At 37.8% G+C, this 26161-nt stretch overlaps 1 non-coding gene across 1 annotated transcript; it reads right to left on the bottom strand.

Annotated features, from left to right (window-relative positions):
* Positions 1–2: 2 nt before the first annotated feature.
* Positions 3–25023, bottom strand: LOC114286667 (uncharacterized). Its single transcript, XR_014346239.1, has 2 exons — positions 24848–25023; positions 3–662 (listed from the first exon to the last, which is right to left on the bottom strand). It is a non-coding gene; the product is annotated as an uncharacterized LOC114286667 (transcript).
* Between the last annotated feature and the right edge of the window lie 1138 nt (positions 25024–26161).

Genomic DNA, 26161 nt, shown 5'->3' with positions numbered 1-26161 from the left:
AGTTGTACAAAGGGCCTGCAATAGGATGGCCTTAAAATATGTCTTAATATTGCGATGCCCGATCCAAATAGCTACAGTAAATTTGAAAATAGTGATACCATCTCTTCCATTAAGATACCAAATAACTGCTAACAGAGAGACGAAATTTTTCAAATTGAAATAAATCTGAACCACACATTATTAACATGACACAGAATCTGAGAAGCCAGCACATGCTACAGCTACAAGAGTGAATCACAAGAACTCCATGGGGTATTAAAAACAAAATTAATCTTACTTTGTAGCTTTTGTAAATCCAAGACCTGGTCTGCATATTTCTTCCTGTGGATCCTCATAGTCTCGAGCATCACGAAGAGAAGCTTCAAAGTCAGTGGAGTCACTTGCAACTGGAAGAAAACTACCAATGTCATCTCTAGCTCCAAATCCACCAGCCCGTATAACGTCATCAGATGATATGGAAGCCTCCATGTTTACCTCACCAGAAGCATTTATGTCTGCCTGAACTGCATCCTGTGAGACATTTGCCACACCTTTGCAATCACCAATGTTAGTTTTTGCTGTGGTTTCTAGAGAACCTCGGTGTTGTTTGGGGTCATCCTTCAGTTTAGCCTCAGTTTGAGCAGATTCAACAACTTCATTTCGTGTGCTGGTCTCATTCATATCTGGTGCATTCAAAGTTCAAACAAATTCAATGCTAGGAAGAAATTACAGCATGAGAAAACATTAAAAACAGCCTTATATAACAATATATAAGTTATAACTGATCTTTCCCTTGAATCCTCTTGAATCTAATAAGACTTGGAATTACTAAAAATTTGGACACAGATGTGGCTTTGAAATCTGGCAGCAGGATCAAGTTCACATATTTATTACAGTGGGGTTGATTCTCTATGAATTTGAAGGGGGGGGGGAAAAAAAAAACTAACATGTGAATTAACAAGGGGAACTTCACAAAAATTTTGAAACTGCAGAGAACTAGGTGCTGGGCATCTTCATGAGCTAATGATTGATTATATGTACTTGAAACATTAACCAACTCATGCTATCTGCCTATTATTCAATTGAAAAGGTAGAGATCCTTCTCTCCGTTTGCATTCGTTCCTTATTTGCATTATGCTTCTCTCTATGTATGTCTATTTGCACCTCAATGCTCAAGATGGGGTTGCACGTAAGGAAGGGTTTTTGATAGCTTGATACACATTGTTGGACCGATTGTGTGACAGCTTAAGCTTTTGAGATAACTGGTGATCTAACATGGGCTACAACACTACCACTTCTCAACCCTTCTCACTCAACGATCAGACACAATGGAACATGTCATCAGCAAGCTTTACCTTGTATAAAAGGTTTGGAGTCAGTTAAATGACCTCCAATCACAAAAATTCAACATTTTCGTGAGTCTTGAATCGACTTAAAAGGGCATTTGTAGCAAGGTATAGATTGCTCTTATTGACACTCAGTTCGCTGGCCATAGCAATATTGCATAACAGTGAAAGCCAAAAAAAGAAGCAGAGATTGCTTGAAGCATATCATAAGTCCTCTATGAACCATAATCATCAATCAAATGAAATTTTAAACATGCCCTCTTAGGTTGTTTTCTTTATGCAGTTTTGTATATTCACATATCGCATAGAAACTGAGACCTAGTAAGCAACTGCAACCGAAGGAAGGAACAAAAAAAAAAAAAAGAAGAAAGAAAGAACAGAAAAGAGAATAGTTTTATTGAATAAACAAACAAAACACTAGGATAAGCTAAAAACAATAAATGGAACTTTAGAAAATCAATATCATCAGAGATCCAACCGTACTCTATGATAGATTTGAAGTTTCACAAAAGAGTGATTCTATTTACACACCACTTACTAAGTGCACACCACACAATTTTAATTTTATGTTTTTTACTCATTGCACACAATCTAAACCAAACCAAACCAAACCAAATCAAGCCAAGCCTTAAGTCCCATCAAATGGGGTTGGCTACATGAATCCTCCTCCTCCATGTGGCTTTATCAAAGGTCATTTCGTTAGTCAAATTAAGTAGATCCATATCTCTATTTACAACGCTAGCCAACGTTAATCAATGCACACGATTTATTTTCAAATATTCCTAAAATATCCATATCTTCCCCAATTCCAACCCTAACCCTAACCGTAACTTCACCCACCACCGTCGTTGTCACGCCATCAACCACTGCCGTCACCAGAAATCGCCACCGCTGCAATTCCCCTCCCAGCCATTCTCCTCCCTTTCCACTCTCAGCCCCCACTTTTTTCTTCTTCTCTTCAAATACCACCATCACGAACTACCACCAACGTCTGCCATTACCAAAAATCGACGCCACCACCGCCCTACCATCGCCATCACCAGAAATAGCCACCGCTGCCACCATACCATCGCCATTACCAAAAATCGTAGCCGTCCGCCACACCAAAAATCGCGATCACCATCGCCGCCACCGCTGCTGCGCTGCCCATGACTATCGCAGCTAGCGTTGCTTGCTAGAAGAGGGTAGCGTTGCTTGGAAAAACCCAAATCTCTCTCTCTCTCTCTCTCTCTCTCTCTCTCTCACTCTCACTCTCACTCTCTCTCTCTCTTCGTGGTGTGCTATGGAAAGAAAGGGACTGCAGGAGTGAGGTTTACGATTGTTGGTGGGTCGCAATGGTGTGGCGGTGGTGGCTTCTGGTGATGGCAGCAGCCAACGGAGGTGGCGAAGGCTAGTGGCTGTGATAGCGTGGCTCGAGATAATGGTGGAGTGGTTTATACAAAAAGGTAATTTTATTAAAGATCAAAATTGAAATTTAAAAAATTATAGAAATGGTGTGTATTGAGATATTTGGTGGTGTGTAAATAGAATTACCCTTCACAAAACTGTGACAATACACTTGTCCTTGTACATTTTTGGACAAATTACAAATACACCCCCTAAGGTTTGCTTAAAATATGGATTGCCCCTATAGTTTGGAAAATTACAATTACCCGCTTGCCATAATATTTTATTTAACAAAATTAACTAAAAAAATAAAATTCCTAACTGCTCTCTTATACAATAATAAAATTACCTGAATTATTAATTGAAATATATTTTTGACATCATTGAAAGTTGTTAATTGATTTGATGATTTATTAATAAAAGGGGTTATTTGTTATGTGTTAAAATAGTTGTGTTATTATTTATATAATGAGGGGTATTAGAGTCATAATGTAAGACTTGAGTTAAATATATATAAAGTGTTGAGGTGAAGGGTTGATTTAATTTTTATCAAACCCTATTACTACCGATAGTCTACTCTCTCTCTCTCTCTCTCTCTCTCTCTCTCTCTCTCTTTGTCTCTCTCATCTTAAATCTTAATCTCTACACACTTTAATCTTCAACTTGGTATCAAAGCATAAGATTCTACTTAAACAATCCTTCTATAAACTCGTGAGATCTTTGCAAGGTAAAGATGGCGTGCTGATATCAAGTCCGTACAGACATCGTGCTTCAGGACTCTCTGGTCTGGTTTGAAATTTTCTCTTGGTAATTATGGTTATTTTTACAAAATTAATGGGAGGCATTGATGTGAGTTTATGATTTTTGAATGTTTTTCGGTAATATAGTGGCCTGTTTTCTGATCTGTGACTCCAGCAATTGTGGGCTGTTTTTGGTTGTTGAAACCTAATCTATAGGTGCCAACTAAGCCTTCTCAGGCCTTCTTTGGTGTTTATTTGTTGTCTTGGTGCATTAGGTGGTGATTTCGTCGGGATTCAACCTATTGGTTCATCCCATCTATTCGTTGCTTCTATTCATCATGACTCATTGAGTTTTTTTATTCATCTAACTTGTTCGACCCATCTGAGTTCATTCATTCGACCCATCTAGTTGGGTTGTCTGGTTCAGTTGGTTTGAGAGACCCATCTGGTTGCTTCGTCTCCTCTGTTCGTGGGCTTCTCCTCCATCGCATTTGATTACTGATTCATCATCTCCTCTGGCTCACAACCCATTCGCGAAAACCCTAGATGGTTGTTCATGATTTCTCTCAATGCTCTGAGTCCCAATCTCTCTGGTTTCAAAATCGCAACATCAGGCTGTCGCTGGACATGTGAAGTTGGGTCGTCGTCATCTCTCGACTCGCGAGGTTGGGTCATCGTGACGTCAAGCTGCCTTGTCTCTCTCTGCTTCGACGTCTAGTTCTCTGGCTAGTTCTTCTTCATTCTCTTTGCATGTCTGCTCGTGAAGATTGGTTGTGAAGTTGGTTCATCGAGGCACCTGGTTTTCGGGTCATTGGATCTCTAGTTTGGCTGTTTTTGGTCTATTTTGAGTTTATTACACTTGAACCCCTTAAATTTTTGGTTATTACTCTTCGACCCTTGGTTTGGTTCTTTTGGTTCTATTTTAGATTTACTCTACTTAAACCGCTTAAATTTCTGGTTATTATGATGTCTCTCGCTTCTTATGAGTATGCTTTCTGTCATCAGAAGGGCCATTAGAAGTATCACTGTCCCAAGAAGCCTACCACGTCTTCTCAGCAGTCTCAAGCCCAGTCCCGAGCTTCTCATCTGAGTACTTTTCGTCCTTCCGTTAGTTCACTGCATCTGCTCCAACTCCTAATCCTGACTTCGATTCCTCGAGTGCTCAGATTAGTTAACTTCAGTATATACTGTCTACCTCCCAACCCTCCGCGTCTGCTTCAATTGTTTCCTCTCTTCATTCAAGTTTGCTTGGGTCTTTGTCAGGTATCTCTTCATCTGTCTAGATTTTTGACTCTGGTGCTTCTCATCATATGACTCTTCATCTCTCCTTACTTCAAAATTGTATTCCCCCTCCCTTTCCTATTACTGTTAACACTACTAATGGGTCTAGTATGTCTGTAATATATGTTGGGTCTGTTCTACCGTCTTCTATATTTGCTATCTCTATTTCATCTGTCCTTTATGTTTCTCAATTATCTATCAGTCAGCTTGATGCCTCCACTTTTGATGTTATCTTTTCTTCTTTTCTTTGCTCTGTGCAGGATCGAATGTCCAAGCAACAGATTGGGACCGACCGTAGAATTGGAGACCTCTATGGGATGGAGAGCTTGCATTTGCGTATGACAACTTCTCCAACTACCTTTTCCTCTTTTCAATTAAATTCTCTGTCCAATCCTTTCTACCTGTGACATTCTAGATTAGGACATTTGTCTGCTGACCGCTTGCAATATTTAACTCAGTCAGGTATATTAGATAAAGTTTCTCCTAGTGAACTTACTGAGTGTCAAGGGTGAAACCTTGCCAAAATGACAGCCTTACCTTTTCATAAAAGTACTTTCTATATCTGATACACCATTTTCTTTAGTCCATACTAATTTTTGAGGCCCTTCTCCTGTTCTCACTAAAAGGGTTTCTGCATACTATGTTTCATTTGTTGATGACTACACCCATTACACTTAAGTTATCTTATGACTCATAAGTCTGACTTCTACCAAATATACCGTACTTTTCAGTCTATGATTACTACACAATTTAGGCCTACTATTAAATTATTGCGGTCCGACTTGGGCGGGGAATACTTTAAAACTAAGTTCTGCGAATATTTGGCCAATTTGGGTACCATTCACCAAACTTCCTGTACTGATACACCTGTCCAAAATGGTCGAACTGCACGTAAACACCGTCATCTTTTTGAGACAGCTTGGTTTTTGTCTGTTATTCGTTCTTTTTGAGAACCTCAGTCTTACAAGGAGGCCTATCAGGATCCTCATTGGATTCAAGTTATGGAGGATGGGTTGTCTGCTTGTAGAAAACTAGTACTTGGGGGTTGGTTCCTTTGCTTGCTGGTAAGAATCTGGTTGGTTGCAAATGGGTCCACAAAGTCAACACTCATTCTGATGGTTCTCTTGAGTGCTACAAGGCTCGCCTAGTTGCCAAGGGTTTTTCACAGGAGTATGATATTGATCATGATGAGACATTTGCCCCTGTTACCAAGATAACTACTGTCGGTACTTTAATATTTGTCGCTGCTGCTCGACATTGGCCTCTTTATCAGATGGATGTTAAGAATACTTTTCTTAATGGTCATCTCGCTGAGGAGGTTTACATGTGTCCTCCCCTTGGCCTTCACCATTCCTCTGGACAGGTTTGTCATCTTCGGCGTGCTCTATAAGGTCTGAAGCAATCTCCTCGTGCTTGATATGATCGCTTTCAGACTGCTATTACTGAGCTTTCGTTTCATCCTTCTACCCAGGACTCTGTTTTGTTTCTCCTCCACACCTCTGCTGGTTTTGTTGCCTTATTACTGTATGTGGATGATATGATTATTACTGGCTCTGATTCTTCTGCTATCTCTGAGGTCAAGCAGCATCTCTTCCGTACCTTCGAAATGAAGGATTTGGGCCCATTACGGTACTTTCTTGGTATTGAGGTGGCTTTTCTCCCAAGAGCTACTTTCTATCTCAAGCCAAGTATGCTAATGAAGTTATTCACTGTGCTAGTCTTACTGACACTAAGATTGTTGATACCCCAATTGAGCTTAATGTGAAACTTAACAATACTGATAGTGTTTCTCTTCCTTATCCTACTTTATATCAAGAGCTTGTGGGTTGCTTAGTCTATCTGACGGTCACTCGCCCTGATCTTGCCTATGTTGTTCATGTAGTTAGTCAGTTCGTTTTTACTTCTCATTCTACACATTAGGCTGCTTTGGTTCAGATTCTTTGCTATCTTCGGAGTACTATATTTTAAGGTTTACTATTGTCCTCTACTTCTTCCTTGGCTTTAGTAGCCTATACTGATGTTGATTGGGCTGGTGATGTTACAGATCGTAAGTCCACTTCTAGTTTCTGTATGTTTCTTGGCGATTCCTTGATTTCTTGGAAAAACAAGAAACAAACTGTTGTTGCCTATTCTATTGCCAAAACCGAGTACCGTGCTATGGCTCATGCTACTGCTAAAGTTGTCTGGTTTCGTTATCTTCCGTCTGACTTGGGCGTCCCTCAGTCTTCCCTGGCCTCCCTCTATTGTGATAACCGTACGTAGTGCTATTCAGATTGCCCATAACACTGTCTTCCATGAGCGAACAAAGCACATTGAGATTGATTGTCACTCGGTCCGTCAGAATCTGCAACCTGGCTCTATCTCGCTTCCTTTCATCTCTTTGGCTCTACAACTTGCTGACTTCTTTACCAAGACTCACACCACTACTCGGTTTCAGTTTCTTCTTGGCAAACTCTTAGTGTTTTCTACTAAAACACCTTGAGTTTGAGCAGGGATGTGAGAATATTAGGTTAGGTTTATATATATGGTAGTGTACATTGTGTATATATATGGCAGTGTTTCCTTTTCCTATATGGTAGTGTTTCCTTTTCCTTTTTAGTCTTAGGGTTAGGATTACTATATAATCAGATGTATTCTTTGTATTATGGCACAATTGAATATACAGATTCTTCAAAAAACTTACACTTAAACCTCAATCTCTACACACTTTAATCTTCAACTTTATGAAATTAGAAACTTTAAGGGACAAAATGTAATTTCTAGAACCACCCGCGCGGGGGGGGGGGGGGGGGGGGATTTGTATTTTAAGCAAACCCAGGGGGTGTATTTGTAATTTACCCTAAAATTTTCTACTAGAAGAAAGAGGAACGTTCTGCAACTCTTCTAAGAAAATTGAACAATAATTGATGTAAGATTTTGTGTGTGCATAATTAATTTCAAAATAACAAATGGAACTAAAACTTGGAGCCTAGATAAATAAAACATCCAAGCAAGAAGCACCAAAGTTCACAAAACAAAAAGCATAGCCTAAACATTAATGGTTTAGGAAGAACAGGACACTGCTATCACACTAATTACAAGCAATAATGGGCAATGAGAAGCATTAAGCCTTTGAGAATATTAACGATCAGAACTTATTCTCCTTTTCTCAGGCCCTCTGATGAATTAAGCATACTGAAATCTTCAACTGTTCAATCCAAAACAAAATGGTGCCTGAATATAAGACCGGAATGTAATGGACAAGGAAACAGTTTACTATTCAATTCAAAGACCAGAATGGTATCAGTGACTCGATTAAAAAGTCAGACTTGTGGTTTTATTTACAAATTAGTAGATAAGATTGACCTTGAGGTTGTGTTGGTTGGTTAGCAGTGTCATGTCCGACTCCCAGATTACTTTGTAGGAGGATAGCAAATTCTAGATGCTAACCTTGTGGCAAAAGAAGTCGTTTTCTTTAGCAGATCCGTTAGTGGCACTCCTAATGTGATTTGCAAAACGGATATTGAAAAGTAGTTGATCAGACACAAAAGGAATCAGATGAAGATTTTTATTATAGTTTCTTACTTAGTATTTCAAAGATTTTATAATTTCATTTAGCATTTAATTAGGAAGCTTTTATTTTATTTAGTATTTAATTAGGAAGCTTTTAGTTTGGAAACTCTTAATTAGAGTTTTTTGGGTGCCTACAAATAGGCCATTTGTAGGAGGATTATTCAGCTTTCAATGAATTGAAATTGAGGATTTTTGTTTTGAGAATTTAGGGGTTTTTTTATTTTTGGTGTGGTTTATTCTTTCTTCATTAATACTGATTTTGCCAGCCGGCCTGCACCAGGTATATGTTTCTTTAATTGGGTCTTTTGTACATGTCAGTTGGAACAAATGATCTTTGGGAACCAGTGGTGGAAATGGATATGCTTTTGCATTTGTACTATGAAGTTTTCAGTATTAGAGAATGGCTGTCCCATGGGTTTCTTTTCTAGCTCAAAATGGTCGTGGCAAGATGATCCACTGTCTCCTTTTAATTCATCACATTGGAGACATTGAGTAGGATGATAGTGTAGGGAGGTATAACTAGATGGTTTGAGGTTTGCAAGGTAGGGGCATAATTTGTCAGTTTTTCATCTTCTCTTCGCAGACGAATAGTAGTTAAGACATCTAGAGTGCATTTCTCATCTGCTTCAAGTCAGTTTCAAGTTTACGATTGAATGTAAGGAAAAGCGAGCTCATCCCAATATGGGAGGTAAGGAATGGTCAAGAATTGGTGACCATATGGTGTTAGATTAACATTAGTCCTAGAAGCTTAACCTATTAAAAAATAGGTCCAACAATATATATCAAATTATCCAAAACCCTCCCTCACATGCAACTATGCCTTGCACATGGAGATGTAAAGAGACTACATAGAGAGAAGCAAAAATGCTATCGGGGAACAAATGCAAACAGAGACATTTGAACCCAAAACCTCCCCCAACCTCAGCTCTAACACCATTTTAGATCACCACTAGTCCCAAAAGCTGAAGTTGTTAGGAAATGGGCTCAATTATGTATATGAAGCTATCCAACAACGGGATTCAGTGAGTTCTTTTCCAACTGCTTATTCATTGCTTCCTCTTCTTTTAAAGCCACCTCAATTTAGAATTGTATTATTAAATATTTTGATTAGGATTCTGTGTACTCTCTTTTAAAAGAGGGAGGTTAAGGCATCAGGCAATTTAGACTGTTTAATCAAGCACCTTTAGGCAAGTGGTGGTGAAGATATGTCGTGATGAAGATGGTTTATGGAGAAGACATGAAAGATATTATTTAAATTTTGATATATAAATATGGCTACAAGACTAGTGGTTAGACCTCCAAGGAGGCTAGGGAATTTTATGAGGTAGATGATTATGAGAGGATGGTAGGAGTTCTTCAAGTTTGTTATGCTTGTTTTTCTTTTTCTTTTTTCCCATTAGCAATGGAAGGAGAGGTAGATTCTAAAAGATGTGTAGTATAATAAGGGCACCATTTTCAAAGGTGATTTTGGATTTGCATTCTATTGCGAATAAAAATGCCATGGTAGCAAAGGAAATCAAGGATTGCTTAGGAGCCTCAATAATTAAGCCAATTAAAGACAGGGAGCTGGACACAGTTGATACGTTTTTTGTTGATTTGTAAAAGGCAGAGATTTCATAGAGGGAGGGGGATAGGATGCTCTAGAAAGGAAAGAAAAGAAAATTTTCTATTAAATCTTTCCATTATGCCTTAGAGGTAGACCAGGTGGTACAAGTAGACATTTCCATGAAAGATTATTTGGAAGGGGGCCCACCACTAAGATGGCTTTCTCTGTATAGATTGTAGCCTTGGATTGTGCATCCTAAACATTAAATGGGGAAGAGCGCTAAGGAATGTTTTGATCACCTTCTCTTGCATTGCAATGTAGATAGGAAGCTATGGAATTTTGTTCGTTATTTTTGGCATTAGTTGGGTCATCCTGGACAGTGCTTATTTGGAGGATGCCAAATGAAAAGATTGAAGAAGAAAATAACAGTGATTTGCTTATATGGTTGATGCAATGCATTTGGTGGGAGCTAGAGGCAGAACCATGTTTGCACCAAGGGGGTGCAATGACACCCCACTTTGAAAGAAATCTATATATACTTAACTAATACCTATGGTTTGAAAGTTGATGATGCCTTTCCTATGCCACCCCCCAAAAAAACTCAATTTTGTATAGTGGGCTTACCATAGCATTTGAAATGGTGCACATAACAACATATTCTACATTCAAGCTCCAAAAATGACATTCTTCAATCATTCCGCCAAATAAATTTAAAAATAGAAAAACAAACTATCATTTTTTTTTTAAAACCGAGACCCTCCAAAATACAGAATTTATTTTTGATAATGTGAATTGGGTTTTTTTTTCGATAAATAAAAGACCATATTATTGAGAAAATGAGCATCAAGGTGATGTACAAGAATACAAAGAATGAGCCCCCGAAGGGGAAGAAGCAACCTAACCAATCAAATCATCCAAAAAAACAAGAAAATAAAACATATCCAGCTCTACCTTTCCCATTACCCAACTAAAACACCGCTTGCACCCCCCAATATAAAATTCTAGTTCCACCCCTAGATGGAGAAAATATATTTGAGGAAGTTTTTTGAAATCATTCTTTACTCCTTGTGGTTCATTCCTTTAACACTTTACCTCCTGACCTATTTTAAAAGGAAACACCGCTTGGAACCCCCCAATATAAAATTCTAGTTCCGCCCCTAGAGGGAGAAAATATATTTGAGGAAGTTTTTATAACCATACATGTATTGAAATCATCTTTACTCGTTGTGGTTCACTCCTTTAGCAATTTACCTCCTAGACCATTAAAATAGTGTTAAGAGCCATGTGGTTTTGGACTAACATGCAACCCTAACCCACTTACGTTAGCTACAAAAAGAAATTTGTATTGAGCCATGTGGGTCTTTTTTTTTTCTTTTTTTTTTTAACAAATAAAGTTTATTGCTCACAACATCTAGATGACGCTACCCCCTGGAAAGGGGAAAGACTACCTAACCAATCAAATCGTCCAAGAAATCCAAAAAAACAAACAAATTCGGATCCACCCTCCCTGTAACCCAACTATACAAAACTACAAAAAAAACCTATTCTCAAACCACGAGACAGACTAAGTTAACCCCCTAAAAAATATGGCAATTCCATTCTAACCAAACCAGCCACATTAAGCACAAAGGGGCCATGGCCCAAGCCTTTTGCCGCCTCCCAACGCCAAAAGTAGAGAAGATAAGCTCCCACAAACGATAAGCCACAGGACAATGGAGAAGCAAGTGATCCACAGACTCCGGATTACCATAGCACATATAACACTAGTTTACCAGAATATGACAATGGCAAACCAAATTATCAATAGGTAGAATCCAATCAAAAGTTGTTGTCCACACAAAAAACGCCACCTTAACAGGACGCGAAGGAAACTCCCCCTCCACACCACCAAACAAAGCCTGCTAGAAAGTAGAAACCAAGAAAACACCTTTCGCATTTGAACCCACAACCCCCCCCCCCCTCTCCCGACACCCCGAACAAGAAATTCAATAAATCCACCAGTTGCCTAACCTCTGAATCTTGAACATGCTAGTGTAATGTAATATCCCAAGTCACCGCATCTTCAACCCCACCCAGATAAGACGGCACCACAACGTCCTGATCAACAGTAATACAGAAAATCAACAAAAAACGAAACTACAAAGAAACCTCACCACACCACTGATCCCGCTAAAACCACACCCTTTCCCCTGACCCCTCTTAAAATAAAACCTTCTCCCAAAACTCCCCCCTACCTAGCCATATCCCTTTCCACAAACCACAACCATGAGTACCTCCCACATCGCCTATACTCCACTCCCCCTAGCCCACCCGATACTTAATAACCACCACCTGACGCCACAGTCGCTCCCCTTTTCCCACGCAAACCTCTAAAGCCACTTCTCCAACAAAGCCAAATCAAAAGTCAACAACCTCCATACCCCTAAGCCCCCCACCTCCTTTGACCGACAAATCCGATCGCAATTCACCAAATGATGCTTGAACTCCCCCCCTCCCCCTCCCCCTCCCCCCAGTCTCTCTCCATAAAAAATCATGTTGCAACTTTTCCAACTAGTATGCCACTGATACTAGCATCACATGCACTGATATGAAATAAGTCGGAATACTCCCCAAAACACTCTTGATCAAAATCATGCTCCCTCCCTTAGATAAATATTGTCATTTCCACCCTGTCAACCACTGCTTAACCCTTTCCACCACACCATCCCACACTCCTTTTGCCAGGGATTTTTATTGATAAATCCCATTTGGAAGTATTCTAACCCAAGAAATCCATGAAGGAATTTTTTAACCCACTTAGTCCCACGTATTTATACTTTTATTCCATAAAGTCTTTTTTCTTGATTTGCACTATTTTTTAACCCACTTACCCTTATATTTAATATTGATATTTAATGTTGATATTTAATATTTATTATATAATGTGAATATATTTTTAATTGACAACACATCAAAAATAATGTGAATATTCTCTCTCATCTGATGTGAATGTTCACAACACATTTCCGAAAAATTCTCTCTCATCTAATGTAGTGATATAAACGTTCACAACATGTGAACCTTCTTATTTTTAATTGACAACACATTAAAAATAATGTAAACATTCACTTTCATCTGATGTGAATGCTCACAACACTTTTTCAAAAATTCTCTCTCATCTAATGTAGTGATGTGAACGTTCACAACATGTTATATTTTTAATTGACAACGTATTCTTATTCACAACATGTAGTGATGTGAACGTTCACATTCGTATGTTTTAGTATGAATATCCACATCATGTAGTTGACAACACAATGAGAAAATTTCATTTCAAATTAATGTGAATATAATGATGTGAATATTCATTTCAATTACATGATGTGAATATTCACATCATGTAATTGACAACATAATGACAAAAATTCATTTCAAATTAATATGAATATATTGATAGTCAACATCTTGGGAACTATCAAAATATAATGACAATAAATATCAACATTAATAAGGGTAGGAGAGATTGGGGGTGTTTCGGTCTTCTTGCCTCAAATAGGATCTAATGAAATAGTCAAAAAGAATATGGGTTGGATGGAATAAAACTCTTAGAAAGATGACTTATCAAAAAAACTCCCTTAAAAGGGGCACCCAAGGGCAAACCCAAATAAAACACTGGTAAAGCCTTGCACCCCAAAATAGTTGCCAAAGTAGGAAGCCGCTTCACATCCCCTAACGAAATCAATTCTGACTTTGCCAAGTTTACCCTAAGCCCCAAGACTACCTCAAAACATAACAAAACACATCTCAAATGGCTCAACTACTCTAAATTAGCCCCACAGAAAATAAGAGCATCATCAGCATACAAGAGGTAGAAGATAACAAACGGTTCCGTAGTCCCAGATCCCATTGCAAAACCTTCCAACAAACAACCTTGCATGGCTCGAGACAACCTATGCAATACCTCCATCACCAAAATAAAAAGCAAAGGAGGCAACGGGTCACCTTGACACAAACCTCGAAAAGTCTGGAAGAAACCAGCATGTGATGACCTCGACACATATTATTTTTACGTATTATTTTATTGAGCATAATTGCATGATTATGTGTTAATTTTGTGCTTATCTGTTTGTTCATGGGATATCTGTTTAATTGCTTACTTTGAATTCGAAATTGAAAGCCTAAACAGATTCAGAAACCAAAATTGACTAGTTCAATAGGTTAGTTGGAATATTTAGGCCCCGTTTGGGAACAGGTTAATTTAGTAACTTTTTGGTTATTTGGCTAAAATATGAGTTAAAAAAAACTAGTATGTTTGGGATGACTTTTTGGCTTTTTACGAAAAGATTTGCAAAAAGTAGAGAGAAAAGAGAATCTTTGACTTTTTGGTATGGGTTATTGGCTTTTTGGCTAATTTAATAACTTTTTGACTAAAAAATTCGGTTGCCAAACGAGGCCTTAAAACCATATGGCAAGTTTGATTAAAATTTGATTTGGATCAAAATAATTAAATTAAATCAATTACACTTGATTAGAATTAATTAGAATTAAGGTTAATTAATTAGCCGTAATCTCATTTGATTAACTTAACTTAATCCAACCATATATATATGTTAGAAACATGTTTAAGAGCTCATTCCTCATCAAAAATAGGCTGAAAATTAGAAAGAGAGGGAAAGCAACATTTGTAGAGAGAGAGAGAAAGAGAATTGTGGAGAATTGAAGAAGTATTGAAGAATTAAGCAAATCTATACCTAAATTTAAGCTCTAGGTAAGAATCTCACCTATAATCCTTGTAGATAATCCTTGTAGAAGTTGAATTCATGAGGTTGTAGGATCATTTGCATAAAATTGTTAAAGAAATGCTAGGATTACTTTGAATTTAGTAAACAAGAGCTAAATTAGGACATGCATGCATAATTCATCATCTTTAAGTTTGATTTCCACCAAAATCTTTTGTTAAAATCCACCTACTCTCCACCTACTTCACCCACTTAAACCTACTCCACTAAACCTAACCCACTACACCACTACCACCTCACCTACTCCACTAAACCTAACCCACTACACCACTACCACCTCCACTTCACCTACTCCTTACCTACTACACACTCACCCTCTTCTATATATAGGAATCATGAATCATTGTAATATAGATCAATACAACAATCAATAATACAGCAATTTTAACATGGTATCAGAGCAAGGTTAAAGATCTTGGTGTTCTTCGCCTTCCGGCGGGCGGCAACCTTGCCTTGACTGCCCGCCGGAGCTCAACCAATTCAAACCTCCACAACTGCCTATGTCATTCACTGAATCACTATCCTTACCTCCACTTTCTTCTTTACTACCAGCTACAAGGTCTTCTAGTGTGTTGACACCAATATCACCACTTAATGTGTCTGATCTTCCCCCTATGGATTTTCCAACGTTGCTGCCTGAGCCACTGGTCAGGTTGCCACTATCTAGATCAAGTTCACCCCAGATCCTAACATTCACACCTCTAATGTGTGACCCTATTGTTCATATTCCAGTCATTGATGTTTGTTCCTCCGGCCAAGGCTACCTTGTGAGTGCAGGTCCTGCTATCTCGACCAGCATTCCACCGTTACACCCAAAACTTGTGAATCCATTGATTCCAGAATCTGATTCTGTTGTTGAAAAGGGTGCAAGAGAAACTCTGCGTCTGCTCATCAGTTCTAGCCAGACCAACCCTCAGCTGATGGATGTATTTCCGTCTGTTATGACCAGTACAGAGGAGAAGAAACACAGCATTGTTGCTACTGGGAGCCGGGGTCTTTACATTGGTGCCAGTGATGGTGGTGCTGTTGCAAGCAGCATTGCTGCCATGGGAGGATTGGTTTCGCTATCGGAGAAATCGATAGGAGGTAGTGTGATGAAGAGATGCATCATCAGCACCGATAGTTTGCTTTTGGACAGAATGTATATTATTTCTTGTGTCCTTAGTGGGTTTGTCATGGTCCTTCGATCTAGTAGAGTACTTGGGTCTCTGCACCTTTCTTACTTTTGTAATTAATTCCTTATCATCTTCCCTCTCACCTCTCCACTCGTCATCATCATTGCCTTCAGATTTTTTCCTTTTTCTCCTTACACCTTTATTCCCTTTGCTGTCGGAAACTTCATCCTCTAAGCCGATCTACTTTTTCTTTTATTTATTTACTTTACTTTTTCTGGTCTTTATCCCATATCCTCTTGTTCCTCACCCTCTATTTTATTTTTTCTCTTTGTTCCCACTATGTCTCACCCATACCCCTTTTTTATTTTTTTTAAACCAATCTTCATCTCTGCACCCACTCATCCAAAACTCTATAATATATTCCACCGCCTGCACATCCTCCCCCCAAAAATATTCTCTGTTTTCTTTCTCTATTTTATGTTATTCTTATTATTATTTTTAAACAAAACAAAACAAAACACAAAAAAAAAAAAAAAAAAAAAGACGCAGAAGAAGAAGAACTGCACACCACACTCATTTTATTCATGTTGGGGCTCACCCCGATCACCATTTTACAACAACACACACAAAAAAAAAAAAAAAAAAAACAAACAAACAAACAAACAAACCAAAACAAAACACCCACACCCACAGTGGGATTTTTCTTCTCTACTCTGCTGCAGGTCTCTTCTTCTTGCCTCCGTCTTGGACAGTCCTTGACGGTGCTGCCTCCGTGCTTCCTCGTCCACCGAGCACGTTCACTCCCCCCTGCTCCTCCACTGCAGCATATGGCGGACCTCCAAATCGGAACATCACGGTGGCCTTCCGCTTCAGCTCCTTATTTTCCGCCTTCAGCACACTTATCTCTGCTCGCGCATCCTTATACATGCACTGGAGCAGAGCCAGTTGGCCGTTTAAATGCTGCACCTCATTTGTCCTACTCTGCAGCCGGTGCGACAAGTTTGTGACTGCCGTCATCGTCTCCACACAGGACTTCAAAGTATACTGATTGGCTTCAATGTCAGTTTGCACTGCCATTTTTTGCTCCACAGACCGCATAGGAAAGTTCAACGGAGCAAACCCTGGGGCGCTTGGTTGAGGTTCACTGGCCCCCGCACCAGTTATCTCTCTTGTTGACTCGTTAAGGTCTGGAAAGAGAGTGAGCAGACCACGGGAAGACGAAGCCATTTTCTGGACAATAGAGTGTTACAGAGTGTCTCTCTCAGAAATCTCTCTCAGAAAACAGAGTGTTACCGAGTATCTCTCTCAGAAATCTCTCTCAGAAAACGAAGAGTTTTTTCAGAGTTTTTCTAGCAGGTTTTTGTCTCTGCTTCCAAGCCTCAGCCTCCGCTTCGGTTTATAAAGACCATGACAAAGAGGCCGACACGCGTTCTGTCGATCACGTGCATCGCCGCGTGTCTGGCGCACCTTTTGATGGCACGCCTTTTGAAAACATGGGCACGCCTTTTGATGGCACGCCTTTTTATGGATTGGGCACGCCTTTTGATGGCACGCCTTTTGAAAGATTGGGCACACCTTTTAAGGGTGCGACTTTTTAAGGGTCCGACAAGACTCTATAAACTGTCCCGACATTGATTCCGGTTAGCTCATTTATGGGTCCGACAAGACTCTGTAAACTGTCCCGACATTAATTCCGGTTAGCTCCTTCATGGGTCCGACAAGACTCTGTAAACTGTCCCGACATTGATTCCGGTTAGCTCCTTTATGGGTCCGACAAGACTCTGTAAACTGTCCCGACATTGATTCCGGTTAGTTTCTACAAGGGTCCAGCAAGACTCCGTAAACTGTCACCACAACTGTCACAACATTGTCTGCTACAACGGTCCAACATGACCCCATAAACTGTCTTCTACATCGGTCTGACACCGCCATCCAGTGTCTTCACCAATGGTCTGACACGACCATACAGTGTCTCTTATCCTCTTTTATTTTTATGTATTTTCTTGTTTTGTTACTCTCTCCAAACTCAAGTTGGTTAGTTCCTATCCCCCTTGAGTTTGCGGGGGGCTGTTAAAATCCACCTACTCTCCACCTACTTCACCCACTTAAACCTACTCCACTAAACCTAACCCACTACACCACTACCACCTCACCTACTCCACTAAACCTAACCCACTACACCACTACCACCTCCACTTCACCTACTCCTTACCTACTACACACTCACCCTCTTCTATATATAGGAATCATGAATCATTGTAATATAGATCAATACAACAATCAATAATACAGCAATTTTAACATCTTTACATGCATGAAGCTATACTTGCTATTTTTGAGAATTTCTTCATTATTTTACACTTCTCATCTCATTTGATCATGTTTTGAAGGGAAAAATGTTGAATTTATTACATGCATGGCAAAACTATGAAGTTTTGGGTTTTGTTTTGGAAAATTTGAAAGAGATTTTGAATTATAGTTTGTAATTATCAAATATTCATGTTTTATAAAGTGTTCCTTCATGTTTTCTTTACCCATGCAAGCTTTGGACTTGAAACTCATGCTTTTGAACTTCAAATGCAATTCTAGAAAACCTAAAATTCGCCCAATTAGCTCGAGCGACAAAATCTTCGCTCAAGTGCACTTTGCATGAAACCTGTACTTTTACAGAACATTACATAATGGCTCGAGCAACCAAAAATTGGCTCGAGCCTAGATTTCAAGCATCCAAAAGTTTTGTAGAGTTTTACAGATAGCTCGAGCAACAAAGGGTTCACTCAAGCGACCCCAGTTCATTTTGCATAATTAGCTCGAGCAACCATCGAGCCTAGATATCGACCATCCAGTACTTTTGCAGACAAGCCACACCGCTCAAGCGACCAAAGGTGCACTCGAGCGAACTATCCTGTTTTTAGCATTTTTGAAATACACTCCCGTATGCATGCTTTCATCCTCATGCTCTTATAGACATCCTTAGACATTGTTTAGGCATTCTTCATAAGGAAATGAATTAGAAACACATTAAAAGAGGATTAGATTAAGTAGAACATTTGCTTGAAACATGTGTTTTAATGTGTGCTTTGTTATGCGTATTGTGTAGGTGGACTCCCGAGCCTTAATATCGATACAACCCACTGTGAGTAATATCTTTATAAAGCTATGTTCGAAAAGTATTTTGAACTGGTTAAGAATGATATTTTGAATCTTATTTTGTTATCTATGAATGAATGTCCTTTTTGAAATTGTAATCGTGGCATCCTTTAGTGAGGCCCTCGCCTGGGGGAAACAATACCATGGCCTCTCGCCTAGGGAAAACCATACCATGACTCATTAAATTAATTGAAACACAGAGATCTCTGATGTTAGACCTAATGGTCCATATTGAATTATGGATTATTGATTGACCCTAGTGGTCTTATGTGCTTCGGCATATTGTTACATTGTTACTCTATTGGATGTACCACATATAACGATTAAATTATTATTGTTATCGTATGGTATTGTTATAATTGGACATACGATTGTCAATCAAAATGTTTTGATTTTTGAAATGGATTGTTTTGGGAAAATGAAAGATATTTTTCGAATCAAGTTGGACTTCATTCATATAAAACCTTTATATTGATATTACTCACTGGGCTCCAGCTCACCCCTCTTCCTTATATATATATATATGTGTGAGCAAGTGGAACGTCAAGTCTAAGCGTTGGAGTCTACTCCTGTAAAGCCATTTTTGAAATGCCTCCGTGATGTGGCGTGCTTGGACTCGAGAGGAGTCAAACTTTGTCAACCCTTTCTTTTGTTTTGTTTACTTTTGTTATTTTGGAACTTGTTATGGATAAATGTTGTATAAGAAGTCTATCTTTGGTGTAATGTATGTAAGCATGTATAAAGTTTAAAGTTTTAAATATTTATGAATTTGGCATGTATGCACTGCCCAATAGACTTAGTTATATTTCATTATTACTTCCGCTAAGCCCCGTTATTATATTATGATTGATTTTGTCATTGAGGCCGAAGGTAATCCGAGATTACTGGCCGGTCATGACCTAGACCTCTAGAGGCGGGTTCAGGTCGTAACACAGCATGTCTCATTCACCAAAACCGACATCTACACAATAAAAATGCAAAAAAGAATCCATCGCCTCCACATCAGCCCAAAACCTATCCTCTCCATAACAGACAGCAAGAACTTCCAACTAACATTGTCATGTGCCTTCTCAATATCTAACTTGCAAATGACACCCGGTCACCCTTGCCGAATATGAGAATCAACATACTCATTAGCCACCAAAACCGCATCCAAAATCAAACGACCTCCCACAAACACATTTTGAGACACTAACACCACAAACCTTAGAACCAGTCGAAGCCTACTAGCCAAAACTTTAGCTAAAAGCCTGTACATGCTCCCCTACAAACTAATAGGCCTGAACTTCCTAATGTCCTTCGCTCTCCCTTTTTTTGGAATCAAAGCAATAAAAGTCGCATTAAAGCTCTTCTCAAATTGTCCAGAACAGAAAATCTACTCCATCGTATCCATCACATCCACCTACACCACTTCCCAACAGTGCTAGAAAAAAGCCAATGTAAAACCATAGGGCCCAAGAGCCATCTCGCTACTGATCCTCTTTAGAGCACCCACTACCTCCTCTTCAGAAAATGCCTACTCTAACGTCAGGCAGTCAAGATTTGAAATGACATCAACGTCCATCCCATCTAAACCCGGACGCCACTCCTCCTACCTTCCGGAATAACCTCTAATAAAAGCCCACAGTCCCCGCCCACATCTCCTCATCCAAAGGAAATTCCACCCCATCCACCGGAATCCTCCCTATTTGTTTTACCGCCCTATGTACATTAGTCATCCAATGAAAAATTTTAGTGTTGTGATCCCCTTCCTTTAACCACATAAACCTAGACTTCTGCAAGCAACTAGTTTCTTCCATCCGAGCAATATAAACAAAATCACCCCTCACCTTTTCTTTCCACACAACATCCTCACTAGACAACCCCACCTCAGTTTCTTTGATATCAAAGTCGTGCAACTCTACCAACACTCCCGCATTCTGACCCTCCAACTGATCAAACACCTCCTTATTCCACTATTTTAAATCTGCCTTAAGCAATTTTAACTTTTGCACCAACTTACAACTAAGATACCCCAAGACAGCATAACTCCAACACCACTCACCTACCCTGTTCACAAAACCTTCAAACTACAACCACATATTCTCAAAAACGGCGAAGGACCACTCTGAATTCCCCTACTAACAAGAAGAATAGGCCAATGATCTGACACTGGTCGTAGAGGCAAATCTGGACTACCCTCGAAAAATGTTCCTCCCAACCTCTTGTCACCAAAAAACGATCAATGCGAGACAAAGCCTAGCCCCCAAACCACTATAATTGCCTGCCTGCAACGGCAAATCAATCTAATGCAACTCATCAATGAAAGAGGAAAAGGCCCTCATAGAACCCATCACACAACTACTACCTATTCTCTCCAACGGCCATCAAACCACATTAAAGTCACCCCCCATACACCACAATCCTCCCATCAAAATGCAACTCTCCAACTCCTTCCTAAACAAATACCGCTCCAAACCCCTCACAAGGCCATATACACCCCTATGTAAACCCAACGAAAATCATCTTCCACACACCAAAACAAGCACGATACTGAGAAACCACTCACCGCCTCCTCCATCTCAATTTATCCATGTGGTTTTGGTTCTCTCTCTCTCTCTCCATACTAAATCACATAACTATTGACGTTTTTTTTATTAAACTAAAAATAGAAACTTCAAGTTACAACATAACATAAGTTCTATTTCTCTGTGAATGAAAAAATAGGGCTTCCATGGTGCAAAAGATTATGATATCCAATGAGTTTATCCACCTTTCAATTTACATGTGGGGCAGTTTTGCCTTAGGCAATATCTCTCAATATTCGAGTTGATTGTAGGTTGACCTTCAAACATTCAGTTTTATCAACATAACTTGTGGACACAAAACGGGAAACCTTTAGTCTCTACAACATCATAGTCTTAATTTCCCGTTGAGAGATAAACGCTATATGTGTTCTACTATAAGTATCATTTTTGCTCTAAATTGTTTTCACAAACAAACAATTCTACGAGACATGTCTTTGTTTTCCAAAGCTCGTGATCCTCATAACAAATAGTCAATCGTAGATATTTTCATAAAAAACAATTTACAGAATTGTGGCAACCTTCAATTCAACAAGGGGACTGTTTCCTTGTGGGACTTTCTAGCCTAATAAACCTAGTTAATGACATTCCATTCGCAGATGGAAGTTGGGAACCTTCTACTGCTTTAGGTGATTAAGCACCCCACTAGCACTCGCCCAGCATCATCAAAAATGAGAAAGAAAGCTCAAGTTCATGCATCAAAATATAAAAAATAAAAAGTAAAAAGCTCAAATTTGCAAGTGCAAGCTCGTCAAGAGTAGGAGAGCAATAAATGCAGCGGCCATGTTTCCAAGGAAAAAAGAGGAGCCTAAAAGAATATAGGGGATGAAAGAAAAAGAAGTTAGTAGCAAATATGAAGACAAACAAATGCTTCATGGTGGCAAGCTAAGAAGCATGAACATGAACAGATGATACGACATGGACATAACATAGACACACAAACACGTAAATTTTCAAAAAATGGCAAGTCACATTGGGGACATTTGCAAAACATATAAATTTATATATTTATTATACGTCATATTTTTAAATATTTTATACTTGTTTTATGTCAAATATTTGATTTCATCACATTCATCTGCCATAGTATGTTATCTTAGTAAAAAAAAATTGTCTTCAAGATGTCCTTAGCGTATCCCAAGTGTACCAGCATGTCCAACTCTCTCCAGCATTTCCAACACATGTTTGGAGTATGTTTGTGTCAAACAAATGTATGTGACCTCCAGAGAGGTGTTTGTGCTTCGTAGTTGGCAAGTGATGGGAGGTAAAAAAGATGGTGGAGGGGGTGTTGGCATATTATGTGATCAATGGATATCAACAAAATTGAGGAAAAAGGTTTATAAAGTTACTATAAGGTCAACGATCTTTCACAGGATAGAATGTTGGGCAACTAAAATGATAATGTAAATTGTTTAGAAATATATTTGAAATTAAATATAATTTAGGAAAAATATGGAATTTCTATCTCTCATCCATGCAAGAGGCAATAAAAAATTATTTACTAGCAAATGTGAGCTTCTCTTTCTTCAAACATCATATAAAGATAGAAGATTATCAAGTGACGGACAAGTATCCGACACCCTTACCCTTGTCATATATGGTAGACATGAATGTTATGAAAGAAATGAAAGAATCTATGTAATACTAGATGAGAGATAACAAACTAAGATGGTTTAGTCATTTACAACAAAGACTTGTAAAGCAATGGTAAAGAGAAGTGATATGATCACCAAAAATAAAAATGTTGGGAGAGGGGAAAAACTAAAATTTACATGGGATGTGAATCATGATAGTAAAAAAATTATGTGAATTTATTTAATTTAATCAAGCATATAGCCCTTGACAAAGCAGAATGACGAAAAAGTAATCAAATCCCACCTGATTGGGTCACAAGGCTTGGTTTGATTTGTTTTCTGTACAAATCAATAATAATTGTAATACCAAATTTTCCACATATCCTGCCAACTATATATACCAGAATTATATTTCAATCTGTACAAGATCTCCTCAACTCCTTCAAAAACAATTCTTGTTGCACCTAATACTCCACATCAAGCAAGGAAGCACAACATCCAATGCCTTCTTTCTCCTATTATTGATTTTGTACCATCTCCAATGCTTCTCAAGGGATACACCAAAATCAATCCAAAACAAAATCAACACTATATGTCACATCTCCCCTAGCCACTCTTAAAGAGGTACTTGAAGGTATCCATCACTACAGCACACATCTACCTACCACCAATTTGGAACAAACATTTTTCCCCTTTTCAAGTTATCAATATGTGCTATTTATTGGACGATAAAGAGAGAGAGATTCTCTATAGCTACGAAGTTTTGCTATTGGCCACATGCTGCATTGCAGAGAGAGAGCATAAAAACCTAAGACACCTCAAGGAAAAACCTATATCGTATTGCATAGGTCGGAAAGAGAGAAACTTCAAAGGTATCTTTGGATGTTGTTACCCTGTGCATTTCAGAACTAGTACCTCGTTCTAAGCTGTCCTTTGGTAAAGCAGAGATACAAGAAATGGCACAAGGTGTCCTTGTGCATTCTTGTACTAACATCTAAGTTGTCGTTGTGCATTTCAAAAGAAGTAAGTATCTCGTTCCAGTACTTGAACCTCAATGGTCCAGTTCACAAAAATTGTGCAACATTGCCAGTTTAAACAAACTGGCTACCTCAGTTGACAACTGATTTTAAAATGACCTACCAAGAAATCAAACAAAAAGATTCAAAAGTCCAAATCAACCCAATTAAATTATGTCTCCAATATCTCATTTCTCTTCAATAAGCCCCAGATCCAACAATCAAAGCTCTAGCAATAGAAAAATTCTCTATGCAATTACACATATTATAAACTGCCATGACCAATCGACACGATTCTCGACTCTTAACTGTCATCAACATCAGTAAAACCAAAAGCTTATAGACCAATTTCGCATCCTCACCAGATAAAAGAACTAAATAAATACATAATATCACTTATAAAACTCATCACAAGAGTACTCTGTAGTTATGCATACCCAATACTGATGTTAAACATCATTACACCTATCAAATTCCGCCATACATCCTTCCTTTGTATTGAAAAATAAAAATTAATAATAATAAAAAATAAAAATAAAAATTTCTAAACATGAAAGGGTTCAGTTCATGAAGATTTCAAGAAATCAATCAATGTGACCAAGTTCTCTACAATAATACACCATTTTCTTGATTAAAAAAAGATGTTATTGCCAGAATCAAATGAGTCAAAGTTGAAGAGCTAGCACAAACATTCAAAAATGACAAAAACACAATCGTATAAAAACATATACATACATAGATATGCGTGACTGCGTTCACAGGTTGGAGAAAAGAAAATAAATAGGTATTAGGGTTTTATTTTGAGGAATTTCAGAGTCACCTGAGAGAAGGAGATGATGATGACGATGATGATGGTGGTGGTATTGTATTGTATTGTCGGTCTCTGTTTCTTCACTGTTGCTTCACCAACCTGAATGCAATGTCAAATGTGTAAATATATTTTGAATCTCATGAAACAGAGTTGAGTTTTGGCGTGTATAAGTAGGGAAATGCTCCGGTGTGATCGTAATACCAAAAAATTATGTAAATTTTTAGGAATTTGTTTAGGATAAATTACAAAGGGTTTGCTTAAAATATAGATTATTCTTTGTGGTTTGAAAAATTACAAATACTTTCTTATTAGAATTTTTTATTTAACAGAATTAACTAAAAAAATGAAATTCATAATTGTTCTTCTATACAATAATAAAATTATCTAAATTATTGATTGAAACATATATTTAACATTATTAAAAATTATTAATTGACTTGATGATTTATTAATAAAAATGACAATTTGTTATGAAATTAGAAGCCTTAAGGGATGAAATGTAATTTTCAAAATCACATGGGCGATTTGTATTTTAATCAAATTTCCAGAGATGTATTTGTAATTTACACATTTATTTAACACTATGTTTGGATGAGTGAGAAAAGAAATACTGTGATTTCTCACTTAAGTGAGAAAATAAAAATAAAAATAAAAAATTGATTATAGTTTTTCATCATTATATTTGAAAAAAAATTGTTTGGATAAAATAAATAAGAGAAAAGAAAAATATATATATTATATTTGATTTATTAAAATATTTTTTTGTAAGAATAATTTTGATATTTTAAAAAACTTTCATTAAAACTAATTTCTTTTCCATCAAATATTACCACATTTGGTAAGAAACAAAACATAAATTTGATGATAATCCTTTTTTTTTTACCATCACTCATTTTTTCTCACATTCTTTATTCTTTCATCTCTCACAAAATCCCTACATTTGAACAAAATGTAAGTATTTTTGCAAAAATAAATAACTAAAAAAAAAACTCGCTTAATAAATAAATTTTTACCAATTTAAGAGTTTGTTTGAGAAGTGGGTTGGTTTTTAATTTTTTGACTTTTTGATTATTTTAGTCTAAGGCTAAAAAGTCTCGTTTGGGAAGGACTTTTGATTTTTTTAATTTTTTTATGAGAAAAAAATATAATAATTATAGATTGAATGTGATATTTTATCTTATTAAATTAAAAATTTATTTTATTTTTGTGATTATTTTAATTAAGAAAGCCTAACTTTTTTTTTTTCAAACGAGGCCTAAATAAATTTATGTTTAACTTATAAAGAAGGATTATGGGTCACTGCTGTGGTAAATACACAGTAAT

This window comes from Camellia sinensis, chromosome 12 (genome assembly GCF_055761805.1).
Source record: "Camellia sinensis isolate YWXY chromosome 12, ASM5576180v1, whole genome shotgun sequence".
Lineage (NCBI taxonomy): Eukaryota > Viridiplantae > Streptophyta > Magnoliopsida > Ericales > Theaceae > Camellia > Camellia sinensis.
Note: the sequence above shows the minus strand (reverse complement) of the source record. Positions and strands in the feature narration are given on the sequence as shown.